The sequence below is a fragment of the Chiloscyllium punctatum genome, chromosome 30, assembly GCF_047496795.1.
Source record: "Chiloscyllium punctatum isolate Juve2018m chromosome 30, sChiPun1.3, whole genome shotgun sequence".
Taxonomy (NCBI): domain Eukaryota; kingdom Metazoa; phylum Chordata; class Chondrichthyes; order Orectolobiformes; family Hemiscylliidae; genus Chiloscyllium; species Chiloscyllium punctatum.
The window spans coordinates 26,874,786-26,889,000 of NC_092768.1; the positions used below are offsets into that span (position 1 = coordinate 26,874,786).

Genomic DNA, 14,215 nt, shown 5'->3' on the forward strand with positions numbered 1-14,215 from the left:
TTCTACCCGAATGTAATGTAACCTACGCAATCCTCAACTCACTGCTCTCCATGTGCCCGTCCAGCAGTTCCTGAAATGACGCCAATGACTCTGCTTCCAAGTGGACGGGCTGGCAACCCCTTCCATGCATTCACAACTCTCTGCGTAAAGAACCTACCTCTGACGTCTCCTCGATACTTTCCTCCTGATATCTTCAAACTATGACTCGGGCTATTGACTCTGTCTGTGCCACTCATTATTCAAAGATATTCAATGCTAGAACATCAATGACGCTCTGTCGTGAAGAACTGAGAAGGTTTCCAATCTTTGTTTATCCACTGGTTGGAGTCCCATCGAGCACAAAGAAAGACGATTGCGTTCGTCAGAGGGCATTGGCTTTCTGCATTTGAACCTAGTATGGTCTGCTTCAGTATCTGAGGAGTTGTCAGTGGTGCTACCATGATGCAATCGTGAACAAAAATGCCCACTTCTGACTATATGACAGAAGGAAGGTCACTGATGAAGCAGCAGAAGATGTTTGGATATATGACAGTACCCTTCCTGATGAAGGACTCCTGCTCGAGAGGTCGATTTTGCCGGTCCTCGGATGCTGCCTGCCCCGCTGTGCTTTTCCAGCACCACTCTCATCTCATTCGGCGTATGGAGTCTGGCCCATCATTCTGGGCTCACGGCCGGTCATCTCACTATGTCGATTTTACTTAATGCCAGAAAACTATGGATTGCGCCATGAAAATGCTCAAAAACGGAGTCTGCAGAGCGGACGTTTCCATCCGATCCCATCCCACACGCTGAGTGAACATACCCTGTTTACCGCGCAGCAGGACATTGGCGAGTGCACGCAGCCAGGCGAAGCAAACCCGTGGCATCGGGCTGAACTCTGTTCGAGCCGTGCAGCATTTCAAATAAAGGGTGCTGCAATGCGTTGCATTGGCCGGGAATCGATCCCGGGCCTCCCGCGTGGCAGTCGAGAATTCTACCACTGAACCACCAATGCGCCTGCGGGCGGGCCCCGCTAGAACTTTACTACAGTTTGAACTCCAGCAGGAAACTAAACCGGTATTCTTGATATTCTGTCCTGTGGCGCAGCATGCCGACTCCAATCTCCAGCATCTGCAGCCCTGACTTTCTCCATTGCTGATATAGCGAGAAACCAAGTAGGAAACTCGCAATGAAGCGCTGTTTGTTTGACTAGTTGGATTTTATCTGAACGCTGTTTCTTTATTTCAAAATATATAAAGTAAATAATACGACAAGGATTCGAGGCTCAAGATTATTACTTGCAAATTATAGTTTGCCTAGATGCTTCCTGACCAAGTGGAGAACGCTATTCTTAAAATGGAAATGAGTTCTACTTAAATTATAACATTAACGTATTATGTGCACACAGTCAGCACAGCTCATATTTTGAAACACAACAACATAGAGATGGTGGTAGGAATAGCCCGCAGATCAAGCCTGCTCGCTATAGTTCATGATCAACTTCACTTTCCGGCCCATCTCTTGGTTTTGGAAGCATTCCAACGATTTCTCCAATCCAGCCTCAACTAGAGCATAGAACATACAAAAGGCCAGAACAGAACAGGCCCTTTGGCCCACGATGTTGTGCCGAGGTTCAACCCGAATGTAATGTAACCTACGCAATCCTCAACTCACTGCTCTCCATGTGCCCGTCCAGCAGTTCCTTAAATGACGCCAATGACTCTGCTTCCAACTGGACGGGCTGGCAACCCATTCCATGCATTCACAACTCTCTGCGTAAAGAACCTACCTCTGACGTCTCCTCGATACTTTCCTCCTGATATCTTCAAACTATGACTCGGGCTATTGACTCTGTCTGTGCCACTCATTATTCAAAGATATTCAATGCTAGAACATCAATGACGCTCTGTCGTGAAGAACTGAGAAGGTTTCCAATCTTTGTTTATCCACTGGTTGGAGTCCCATCGAGCACAAAGAAAGACGATTGCGTTCGTCAGAGGGCATTGGCTTTCTGCATTTGAACCTAGTATGGTCTGCTTCAGTATCTGAGGAGTTGTCAGTGGTGCTACCATGATGCAATCGTGAACAAAAATGCCCACTTCTGACTATATGACAGAAGGAAGGTCACTGATGAAGCAGCAGAAGATGTTTGGATATATGACAGTACCCTTCCTGATGAAGGACTCCTGCTCGAGAGGTCGATTTTGCCGGTCCTCGGATGCTGCCTGCCCCGCTGTGCTTTTCCAGCACCACTCTCATCTCATTCGGCGTATGGAGTCTGGCCCATCATTCTGGGCTCACGGCCGGTCATCTCACTATGTCGATTTTACTTAATGCCAGAAAACTATGGATTGCGCCATGAAAATGCTCAAAAACGGAGCCTGCAGAGCGGACGTTTCCATCCGATCCCATCCCACACGCTGAGTGAACACACCCTGTTTACCGCGCAGCCTGACATTGGCGAGTGCACGCAGCCAGGCGAAGCAAACCCGTGGCATCGGGCCGAACTCTGTTCGAGCGGTGCAGCATTTCAAATAAAGGGTGCTGCAATGCGTTGCATTGGCCGGGAATCGATCCCGGGCCTCCCGCGTGGTAGTCGAGAATTCTACCACTGAACCACCAATGCACCTGCGGGCGGGCCCCGCTAGAACTTTACTACAGTTTGAACTCCAGCAGGAAACTAAACCGGTATTCTTGATATTCTGTCCTGTGGCGCAGCATGCCGACTCCAATCTCCAGCATCTGCAGCCCTGACTTTCTCCATTGCTGATATAGCGAGAAACCAAGTAGGAAACTCGCAATGAAGCGCTGTTTGTTTGACTAGTTGGATTTTATCTGAACGCTGTTTCTTTATTTCAAAATATATAAAGTAAATAATACGACAAGGATTCGAGGCTCAAGATTATTACTTGCAAATTATAGTTTGCCTAGATGCTTCCTGACCAAGTGGAGAACGCTATTCTTAAAATGGAAATGAGTTCTACTTAAATTATAACATTAACGTATTATGTGCACACAGTCAGCACAGCTCATATTTTGAAACACAACAACATAGAGATGGTGGTAGGAATAGCCCGCAGATCAAGCCTGCTCGCTATAGTTCATGATCAACTTCACTTTCCGGCCCATCTCTTGGTTTTGGAAGCATTCCAACGATTTCTCCAATCCAGCCTCAACTAGAGCATAGAACATACAAAAGGCCAGAACAGAACAGGCCCTTTGGCCCACGATGTTGTGCCGAGGTTCAACCCGAATGTAATGTAACCTACGCAATCCTCAACTCACTGCTCTCCATGTGCCCGTCCAGCAGTTCCTTAAATGACGCCAATGACTCTGCTTCCAACTGGACGGGCTGGCAACCCATTCCATGCATTCACAACTCTCTGCGTAAAGAACCTACCTCTGACGTCTCCTCGATACTTTCCTCCTGATATCTTCAAACTATGACTCGGGCTATTGACTCTGTCTGTGCCACTCATTATTCAAAGATATTCAATGCTAGAACATCAATGACGCTCTGTCGTGAAGAACTGAGAAGGTTTCCAATCTTTGTTTATCCACTGGTTGGAGTCCCATCGAGCACAAAGAAAGACGATTGCGTTCGTCAGAGGGCATTGGCTTTCTGCATTTGAACCTAGTATGGTCTGCTTCAGTATCTGAGGAGTTGTCAGTGGTGCTACCATGATGCAATCGTGAACAAAAATGCCCACTTCTGACTATATGACAGAAGGAAGGTCACTGATGAAGCAGCAGAAGATGTTTGGATATATGACAGTACCCTTCCTGATGAAGGACTCCTGCTCGAGAGGTCGATTTTGCCGGTCCTCGGATGCTGCCTGCCCCGCTGTGCTTTTCCAGCACCACTCTCATCTCATTCGGCGTATGGAGTCTGGCCCATCATTCTGGGCTCACGGCCGGTCATCTCACTATTTCGATTTTACTTAATGCCAGAAAACTATGGATTGCGCCATGAAAATGCTCAAAAACGGAGTCTGCAGAGCGGACGTTTCCATCCGATCCCATCCCACACGCTGAGTGAACATACCCTGTTTACCGCGCAGCAGGACATTGGCGAGTGCACGCAGCCAGGCGAAGCAAACCCGTGGCATCGGGCCGAACTCTGTTCGAGCCGTGCAGCATTTGAAATAAAGGGTGCTGCAATGCGTTGCATTGGCCGGGAATCGAACCCGGGCCTCCCGCGTGGCAGTCGAGAATTCTACCACTGAACCACCAATGCACCAGCGGGCGGGCCCCGCTAGAACTTTACTACAGTTTGAACTCCAGCAGGAAACTAAACCGGTATTCTTGATATTCTGTCCTGTGGCGCAGCATGCCGACTCCAATCTCCAGCATCTGCAGCCCTGACTTTCTCCATTGCTGATATAGCGAGAAACCAAGTAGGAAACTCGCAATGAAGCGCTGTTTGTTTGACTAGTTGGATTTTATCTGAACGCTGTTTCTTTATTTCAAAATATATAAAGTAAATAATACGACAAGGATTCGAGGCTCAAGATTATTACTTGCAAATTATAGTTTGCCTAGATGCTTCCTGACCAAGTGGAGAACGCTATTCTTAAAATGGAAATGAGTTCTACTTAAATTATAACATTAACGTATTATGTGCACACAGTCAGCACAGCTCATATTTTGAAACCCAACAACATAGAGATGGTGGTAGGAATAGCCCGCAGATCAAGCCTGCTCGCTATAGTTCATGATCAACTTCACTTTCCGGCCCATCTCTTGGTTTTGGAAGCATTCCAACGATTTCTCCAATCCAGCCTCAACTAGAGCATAGAACATACAAAAGGCCAGAACAGAACAGGCCCTTTGGCCCACGATGTTGTGCCGAGGTTCAACCCGAATGTAATGTAACCTACGCAATCCTCAACTCACTGCTCTCCATGTGCCCGTCCAGCAGTTCCTTAAATGACGCCAATGACTCTGCTTCCAACTGGACGGGCTGGCAACCCATTCCATGCATTCACAACTCTCTGCGTAAAGAACCTACCTCTGACGTCTCCTCGATACTTTCCTCCTGATATCTTCAAACTATGACTCGGGCTATTGACTCTGTCTGTGCCACTCATTATTCAAAGATATTCAATGCTAGAACATCAATGACGCTCTGTCGTGAAGAACTGAGAAGGTTTCCAATCTTTGTTTATCCACTGGTTGGAGTCCCATCGAGCACAAAGAAAGACGATTGCGTTCGTCAGAGGGCATTGGCTTTCTGCATTTGAACCTAGTATGGTCTGCTTCAGTATCTGAGGAGTTGTCAGTGGTGCTACCATGATGCAATCGTGAACAAAAATGCCCACTTCTGACTATATGACAGAAGGAAGGTCACTGATGAAGCAGCAGAAGATGTTTGGATATATGACAGTACCCTTCCTGATGAAGGACTCCTGCTCGAGAGGTCGATTTTGCCGGTCCTCGGATGCTGCCTGCCCCGCTGTGCTTTTCCAGCACCACTCTCATCTCATTCGGCGTATGGAGTCTGGCCCATCATTCTGGGCTCACGGCCGGTCATCTCACTATGTCGATTTTACTTAATGCCAGAAAACTATGGATTGCGCCATGAAAATGCTCAAAAACGGAGTCTGCAGAGCGGACGTTTCCATCCGATCCCATCCCACACGCTGAGTGAACATACCCTGTTTACCGCGCAGCAGGACATTGGCGAGTGCACGCAGCCAGGCGAAGCAAACCCGTGGCATCGGGCCGAACTCTGTTCGAGCCGTGCAGCATTTCAAATAAAGGGTGCTGCAATGCGTTGCATTGGCCGGGAATCGATCCCGGGCCTCCCGCGTGGCAGTCGAGAATTCTACCACTGAACCACCAATGCACCTGCGGGCGGGCCCCGCTAGAACTTTACTACAGTTTGAACTCCAGCAGGAAACTAAACCGGTATTCTTGATATTCTGTCCTGTGGCGCAGCATGCCGACTCCAATCTCCAGCATCTGCAGCCCTGACTTTCTCCATTGCTGATATAGCGAGAAACCAAGTAGGAAACTCGCAATGAAGCGCTGTTTGTTTGACTAGTTGGATTTTATCTGAACGCTGTTTCTTTATTTCAAAATATATAAAGTAAATAATACGACAAGGATTCGAGGCTCAAGATTATTACTTGCAAATTATAGTTTGCCTAGATGCTTCCTGACCAAGTGGAGAACGCTATTCTTAAAATGGAAATGAGTTCTACTTAAATTATAACATTAACGTATTATGTGCACACAGTCAGCACAGCTCATATTTTGAAACACAACAACATAGAGATGGTGGTAGGAATAGCCCGCAGATCAAGCCTGCTCGCTATAGTTCATGATCAACTTCACTTTCCGGCCCATCTCTTGGTTTTGGAAGCATTCCAACGATTTCTCCAATCCAGCCTCAACTAGAGCATAGAACATACAAAAGGCCAGAACAGAACAGGCCCTTTGGCCCACGATGTTGTGCCGAGGTTCTACCCGAATGTAATGTAACCTACGCAATCCTCAACTCACTGCTCTCCATGTGCCCGTCCAGCAGTTCCTGAAATGACGCCAATGACTCTGCTTCCAAGTGGACGGGCTGGCAACCCCTTCCATGCATTCACAACTCTCTGCGTAAAGAACCTACCTCTGACGTCTCCTCGATACTTTCCTCCTGATATCTTCAAACTATGACTCGGGCTATTGACTCTGTCTGTGCCACTCATTATTCAAAGATATTCAATGCTAGAACATCAATGACGCTCTGTCGTGAAGAACTGAGAAGGTTTCCAATCTTTGTTTATCCACTGGTTGGAGTCCCATCGAGCACAAAGAAAGACGATTGCGTTCGTCAGAGGGCATTGGCTTTCTGCATTTGAACCTAGTATGGTCTGCTTCAGTATCTGAGGAGTTGTCAGTGGTGCTACCATGATGCAATCGTGAACAAAAATGCCCACTTCTGACTATATGACAGAAGGAAGGTCACTGATGAAGCAGCAGAAGATGTTTGGATATATGACAGTACCCTTCCTGATGAAGGACTCCTGCTCGAGAGGTCGATTTTGCCGGTCCTCGGATGCTGCCTGCCCCGCTGTGCTTTTCCAGCACCACTCTCATCTCATTCGGCGTATGGAGTCTGGCCCATCATTCTGGGCTCACGGCCGGTCATCTCACTATGTCGATTTTACTTAATGCCAGAAAACTATGGATTGCGCCATGAAAATGCTCAAAAACGGAGTCTGCAGAGCGGACGTTTCCATCCGATCCCATCCCACACGCTGAGTGAACATACCCTGTTTACCGCGCAGCAGGACATTGGCGAGTGCACGCAGCCAGGCGAAGCAAACCCGTGGCATCGGGCTGAACTCTGTTCGAGCCGTGCAGCATTTCAAATAAAGGGTGCTGCAATGCGTTGCATTGGCCGGGAATCGATCCCGGGCCTCCCGCGTGGCAGTCGAGAATTCTACCACTGAACCACCAATGCGCCTGCGGGCGGGCCCCGCTAGAACTTTACTACAGTTTGAACTCCAGCAGGAAACTAAACCGGTATTCTTGATATTCTGTCCTGTGGCGCAGCATGCCGACTCCAATCTCCAGCATCTGCAGCCCTGACTTTCTCCATTGCTGATATAGCGAGAAACCAAGTAGGAAACTCGCAATGAAGCGCTGTTTGTTTGACTAGTTGGATTTTATCTGAACGCTGTTTCTTTATTTCAAAATATATAAAGTAAATAATACGACAAGGATTCGAGGCTCAAGATTATTACTTGCAAATTATAGTTTGCCTAGATGCTTCCTGACCAAGTGGAGAACGCTATTCTTAAAATGGAAATGAGTTCTACTTAAATTATAACATTAACGTATTATGTGCACACAGTCAGCACAGCTCATATTTTGAAACACAACAACATAGAGATGGTGGTAGGAATAGCCCGCAGATCAAGCCTGCTCGCTATAGTTCATGATCAACTTCACTTTCCGGCCCATCTCTTGGTTTTGGAAGCATTCCAACGATTTCTCCAATCCAGCCTCAACTAGAGCATAGAACATACAAAAGGCCAGAACAGAACAGGCCCTTTGGCCCACGATGTTGTGCCGAGGTTCAACCCGAATGTAATGTAACCTACGCAATCCTCAACTCACTGCTCTCCATGTGCCCGTCCAGCAGTTCCTTAAATGACGCCAATGACTCTGCTTCCAACTGGACGGGCTGGCAACCCATTCCATGCATTCACAACTCTCTGCGTAAAGAACCTACCTCTGACGTCTCCTCGATACTTTCCTCCTGATATCTTCAAACTATGACTCGGGCTATTGACTCTGTCTGTGCCACTCATTATTCAAAGATATTCAATGCTAGAACATCAATGACGCTCTGTCGTGAAGAACTGAGAAGGTTTCCAATCTTTGTTTATCCACTGGTTGGAGTCCCATCGAGCACAAAGAAAGACGATTGCGTTCGTCAGAGGGCATTGGCTTTCTGCATTTGAACCTAGTATGGTCTGCTTCAGTATCTGAGGAGTTGTCAGTGGTGCTACCATGATGCAATCGTGAACAAAAATGCCCACTTCTGACTATATGACAGAAGGAAGGTCACTGATGAAGCAGCAGAAGATGTTTGGATATATGACAGTACCCTTCCTGATGAAGGACTCCTGCTCGAGAGGTCGATTTTGCCGGTCCTCGGATGCTGCCTGCCCCGCTGTGCTTTTCCAGCACCACTCTCATCTCATTCGGCGTATGGAGTCTGGCCCATCATTCTGGGCTCACGGCCGGTCATCTCACTATGTCGATTTTACTTAATGCCAGAAAACTATGGATTGCGCCATGAAAATGCTCAAAAACGGAGCCTGCAGAGCGGACGTTTCCATCCGATCCCATCCCACACGCTGAGTGAACACACCCTGTTTACCGCGCAGCCTGACATTGGCGAGTGCACGCAGCCAGGCGAAGCAAACCCGTGGCATCGGGCCGAACTCTGTTCGAGCGGTGCAGCATTTCAAATAAAGGGTGCTGCAATGCGTTGCATTGGCCGGGAATCGATCCCGGGCCTCCCGCGTGGCAGTCGAGAATTCTACCACTGAACCACCAATGCACCTGCGGGCGGGCCCCGCTAGAACTTTACTACAGTTTGAACTCCAGCAGGAAACTAAACCGGTATTCTTGATATTCTGTCCTGTGGCGCAGCATGCCGACTCCAATCTCCAGCATCTGCAGCCCTGACTTTCTCCATTGCTGATATAGCGAGAAACCAAGTAGGAAACTCGCAATGAAGCGCTGTTTGTTTGACTAGTTGGATTTTATCTGAACGCTGTTTCTTTATTTCAAAATATATAAAGTAAATAATACGACAAGGATTCGAGGCTCAAGATTATTACTTGCAAATTATAGTTTGCCTAGATGCTTCCTGACCAAGTGGAGAACGCTATTCTTAAAATGGAAATGAGTTCTACTTAAATTATAACATTAACGTATTATGTGCACACAGTCAGCACAGCTCATATTTTGAAACACAACAACATAGAGATGGTGGTAGGAATAGCCCGCAGATCAAGCCTGCTCGCTATAGTTCATGATCAACTTCACTTTCCGGCCCATCTCTTGGTTTTGGAAGCATTCCAACGATTTCTCCAATCCAGCCTCAACTAGAGCATAGAACATACAAAAGGCCAGAACAGAACAGGCCCTTTGGCCCACGATGTTGTGCCGAGGTTCAACCCGAATGTAATGTAACCTACGCAATCCTCAACTCACTGCTCTCCATGTGCCCGTCCAGCAGTTCCTTAAATGACGCCAATGACTCTGCTTCCAACTGGACGGGCTGGCAACCCATTCCATGCATTCACAACTCTCTGCGTAAAGAACCTACCTCTGACGTCTCCTCGATACTTTCCTCCTGATATCTTCAAACTATGACTCGGGCTATTGACTCTGTCTGTGCCACTCATTATTCAAAGATATTCAATGCTAGAACATCAATGACGCTCTGTCGTGAAGAACTGAGAAGGTTTCCAATCTTTGTTTATCCACTGGTTGGAGTCCCATCGAGCACAAAGAAAGACGATTGCGTTCGTCAGAGGGCATTGGCTTTCTGCATTTGAACCTAGTATGGTCTGCTTCAGTATCTGAGGAGTTGTCAGTGGTGCTACCATGATGCAATCGTGAACAAAAATGCCCACTTCTGACTATATGACAGAAGGAAGGTCACTGATGAAGCAGCAGAAGATGTTTGGATATATGACAGTACCCTTCCTGATGAAGGACTCCTGCTCGAGAGGTCGATTTTGCCGGTCCTCGGATGCTGCCTGCCCCGCTGTGCTTTTCCAGCACCACTCTCATCTCATTCGGCGTATGGAGTCTGGCCCATCATTCTGGGCTCACGGCCGGTCATCTCACTATGTCGATTTTACTTAATGCCAGAAAACTATGGATTGCGCCATGAAAATGCTCAAAAACGGAGCCTGCAGAGCGGACGTTTCCATCCGATCCCATCCCACACGCTGAGTGAACACACCCTGTTTACCGCGCAGCCTGATATTGGCGAGTGCACGCAGCCAGGCGAAGCAAACCCGTGGCATCGGGCCGAACTCTGTTCGAGCGGTGCAGCATTTGAAATAAAGGGTGCTGCAATGCGTTGCATTGGCCGGGAATCGAACCCGGGCCTCCCGCGTGGCAGGCGAGAATTCTACCACTGAACCACCAATGCACCTGCGGGCGGGCTCCGCTAGAACTTTACTACAGTTTGAACTCCAGCAGGAAACTAAACCGGTATTCTTGATATTCTGTCCTGTGGCGCAGCATGCCGACTCCAATCTCCAGCATCTGCAGCCCTGACTTTCTCCATTGCTGATATAGCGAGAAACCAAGTAGGAAACTCGCAATGAAGCGCTGTTTGTTTGACTAGTTGGATTTTATCTGAACGCTGTTTCTTTATTTCAAAATATATAAAGTAAATAATACGACAAGGATTCGAGGCTCAAGATTATTACTTGCAAATTATAGTTTGCCTAGATGCTTCCTGACCAAGTGGAGAACGCTATTCTTAAAATGGAAATGAGTTCTACTTAAATTATAACATTAACGTATTATGTGCACACAGTCAGCACAGCTCATATTTTGAAACACAACAACATAGAGATGGTGGTAGGAATAGCCCGCAGATCAAGCCTGCTCGCTATAGTTCATGATCAACTTCACTTTCCGGCCCATCTCTTGGTTTTGGAAGCATTCCAACGATTTCTCCAATCCAGCCTCAACTAGAGCATAGAACATACAAAAGGCCAGAACAGAACAGGCCCTTTGGCCCACGATGTTGTGCCGAGGTTCTACCCGAATGTAATGTAACCTACGCAATCCTCAACTCACTGCTCTCCATGTGCCCGTCCAGCAGTTCCTGAAATGACGCCAATGACTCTGCTTCCAAGTGGACGGGCTGGCAACCCCTTCCATGCATTCACAACTCTCTGCGTAAAGAACCTACCTCTGACGTCTCCTCGATACTTTCCTCCTGATATCTTCAAACTATGACTCGGGCTATTGACTCTGTCTGTGCCACTCATTATTCAAAGATATTCAATGCTAGAACATCAATGACGCTCTGTCGTGAAGAACTGAGAAGGTTTCCAATCTTTGTTTATCCACTGGTTGGAGTCCCATCGAGCACAAAGAAAGACGATTGCGTTCGTCAGAGGGCATTGGCTTTCTGCATTTGAACCTAGTATGGTCTGCTTCAGTATCTGAGGAGTTGTCAGTGGTGCTACCATGATGCAATCGTGAACAAAAATGCCCACTTCTGACTATATGACAGAAGGAAGGTCACTGATGAAGCAGCAGAAGATGTTTGGATATATGACAGTACCCTTCCTGATGAAGGACTCCTGCTCGAGAGGTCGATTTTGCCGGTCCTCGGATGCTGCCTGCCCCGCTGTGCTTTTCCAGCACCACTCTCATCTCATTCGGCGTATGGAGTCTGGCCCATCATTCTGGGCTCACGGCCGGTCATCTCACTATTTCGATTTTACTTAATGCCAGAAAACTATGGATTGCGCCATGAAAATGCTCAAAAACGGAGTCTGCAGAGCGGACGTTTCCATCCGATCCCATCCCACACGCTGAGTGAACATACCCTGTTTACCGCGCAGCAGGACATTGGCGAGTGCACGCAGCCAGGCGAAGCAAACCCGTGGCATCGGGCCGAACTCTGTTCGAGCCGTGCAGCATTTGAAATAAAGGGTGCTGCAATGCGTTGCATTGGCCGGGAATCGAACCCGGGCCTCCCGCGTGGCAGTCGAGAATTCTACCACTGAACCACCAATGCACCAGCGGGCGGGCCCCGCTAGAACTTTACTACAGTTTGAACTCCAGCAGGAAACTAAACCGGTATTCTTGATATTCTGTCCTGTGGCGCAGCATGCCGACTCCAATCTCCAGCATCTGCAGCCCTGACTTTCTCCATTGCTGATATAGCGAGAAACCAAGTAGGAAACTCGCAATGAAGCGCTGTTTGTTTGACTAGTTGGATTTTATCTGAACGCTGTTTCTTTATTTCAAAATATATAAAGTAAATAATACGACAAGGATTCGAGGCTCAAGATTATTACTTGCAAATTATAGTTTGCCTAGATGCTTCCTGACCAAGTGGAGAACGCTATTCTTAAAATGGAAATGAGTTCTACTTAAATTATAACATTAACGTATTATGTGCACACAGTCAGCACAGCTCATATTTTGAAACCCAACAACATAGAGATGGTGGTAGGAATAGCCCGCAGATCAAGCCTGCTCGCTATAGTTCATGATCAACTTCACTTTCCGGCCCATCTCTTGGTTTTGGAAGCATTCCAACGATTTCTCCAATCCAGCCTCAACTAGAGCATAGAACATACAAAAGGCCAGAACAGAACAGGCCCTTTGGCCCACGATGTTGTGCCGAGGTTCAACCCGAATGTAATGTAACCTACGCAATCCTCAACTCACTGCTCTCCATGTGCCCGTCCAGCAGTTCCTTAAATGACGCCAATGACTCTGCTTCCAACTGGACGGGCTGGCAACCCATTCCATGCATTCACAACTCTCTGCGTAAAGAACCTACCTCTGACGTCTCCTCGATACTTTCCTCCTGATATCTTCAAACTATGACTCGGGCTATTGACTCTGTCTGTGCCACTCATTATTCAAAGATATTCAATGCTAGAACATCAATGACGCTCTGTCGTGAAGAACTGAGAAGGTTTCCAATCTTTGTTTATCCACTGGTTGGAGTCCCATCGAGCACAAAGAAAGACGATTGCGTTCGTCAGAGGGCATTGGCTTTCTGCATTTGAACCTAGTATGGTCTGCTTCAGTATCTGAGGAGTTGTCAGTGGTGCTACCATGATGCAATCGTGAACAAAAATGCCCACTTCTGACTATATGACAGAAGGAAGGTCACTGATGAAGCAGCAGAAGATGTTTGGATATATGACAGTACCCTTCCTGATGAAGGACTCCTGCTCGAGAGGTCGATTTTGCCGGTCCTCGGATGCTGCCTGCCCCGCTGTGCTTTTCCAGCACCACTCTCATCTCATTCGGCGTATGGAGTCTGGCCCATCATTCTGGGCTCACGGCCGGTCATCTCACTATGTCGATTTTACTTAATGCCAGAAAACTATGGATTGCGCCATGAAAATGCTCAAAAACGGAGTCTGCAGAGCGGACGTTTCCATCCGATCCCATCCCACACGCTGAGTGAACATACCCTGTTTACCGCGCAGCAGGACATTGGCGAGTGCACGCAGCCAGGCGAAGCAAACCCGTGGCATCGGGCCGAACTCTGTTCGAGCCGTGCAGCATTTCAAATAAAGGGTGCTGCAATGCGTTGCATTGGCCGGGAATCGATCCCGGGCCTCCCGCGTGGCAGTCGAGAATTCTACCACTGAACCACCAATGCACCTGCGGGCGGGCCCCGCTAGAACTTTACTACAGTTTGAACTCCAGCAGGAAACTAAACCGGTATTCTTGATATTCTGTCCTGTGGCGCAGCATGCCGACTCCAATCTCCAGCATCTGCAGCCCTGACTTTCTCCATTGCTGATATAGCGAGAAACCAAGTAGGAAACTCGCAATGAAGCGCTGTTTGTTTGACTAGTTGGATTTTATCTGAACGCTGTTTCTTTATTTCAAAATATATAAAGTAAATAATACGACAAGGATTCGAGGCTCAAGATTATTACTTGCAAATTATAGTTTGCCTAGATGCTTCCTGACCAAGTGGAGAACGCTA

At 47.6% G+C, this 14,215-nt stretch overlaps 9 non-coding genes across 9 annotated transcripts; all 9 read right to left on the reverse strand.

Moving 5' to 3' along the window:
• Positions 1–923: 923 nt before the first annotated feature.
• On the reverse strand, positions 924–994 carry trnag-gcc (transfer RNA glycine (anticodon GCC)). The gene has a single exon. It is a non-coding gene; the product is annotated as a tRNA-Gly (tRNA).
• A 1,540-nt stretch (positions 995–2,534) lies between these two features.
• Positions 2,535–2,605, reverse strand: trnag-acc (transfer RNA glycine (anticodon ACC)). Its single transcript has one exon. It is a non-coding gene; the product is annotated as a tRNA-Gly (tRNA).
• Positions 2,606–4,145: 1,540 nt separating this feature from the next.
• Positions 4,146–4,216, reverse strand: trnag-gcc (transfer RNA glycine (anticodon GCC)). The gene has a single exon. It is a non-coding gene; the product is annotated as a tRNA-Gly (tRNA).
• Positions 4,217–5,756: 1,540 nt separating this feature from the next.
• Positions 5,757–5,827, reverse strand: trnag-gcc (transfer RNA glycine (anticodon GCC)). Its single transcript has one exon. It is a non-coding gene; the product is annotated as a tRNA-Gly (tRNA).
• A 1,540-nt stretch (positions 5,828–7,367) lies between these two features.
• trnag-gcc (transfer RNA glycine (anticodon GCC)) lies at positions 7,368–7,438 on the reverse strand. The gene has a single exon. It is a non-coding gene; the product is annotated as a tRNA-Gly (tRNA).
• A 1,540-nt stretch (positions 7,439–8,978) lies between these two features.
• On the reverse strand, positions 8,979–9,049 carry trnag-gcc (transfer RNA glycine (anticodon GCC)). The gene has a single exon. It is a non-coding gene; the product is annotated as a tRNA-Gly (tRNA).
• A 1,540-nt stretch (positions 9,050–10,589) lies between these two features.
• trnag-gcc (transfer RNA glycine (anticodon GCC)) lies at positions 10,590–10,660 on the reverse strand. Its single transcript has one exon. It is a non-coding gene; the product is annotated as a tRNA-Gly (tRNA).
• A 1,540-nt stretch (positions 10,661–12,200) lies between these two features.
• trnag-gcc (transfer RNA glycine (anticodon GCC)) lies at positions 12,201–12,271 on the reverse strand. The gene has a single exon. It is a non-coding gene; the product is annotated as a tRNA-Gly (tRNA).
• A 1,540-nt stretch (positions 12,272–13,811) lies between these two features.
• Positions 13,812–13,882, reverse strand: trnag-gcc (transfer RNA glycine (anticodon GCC)). The gene has a single exon. It is a non-coding gene; the product is annotated as a tRNA-Gly (tRNA).
• Positions 13,883–14,215: the final 333 nt, after the last annotated feature.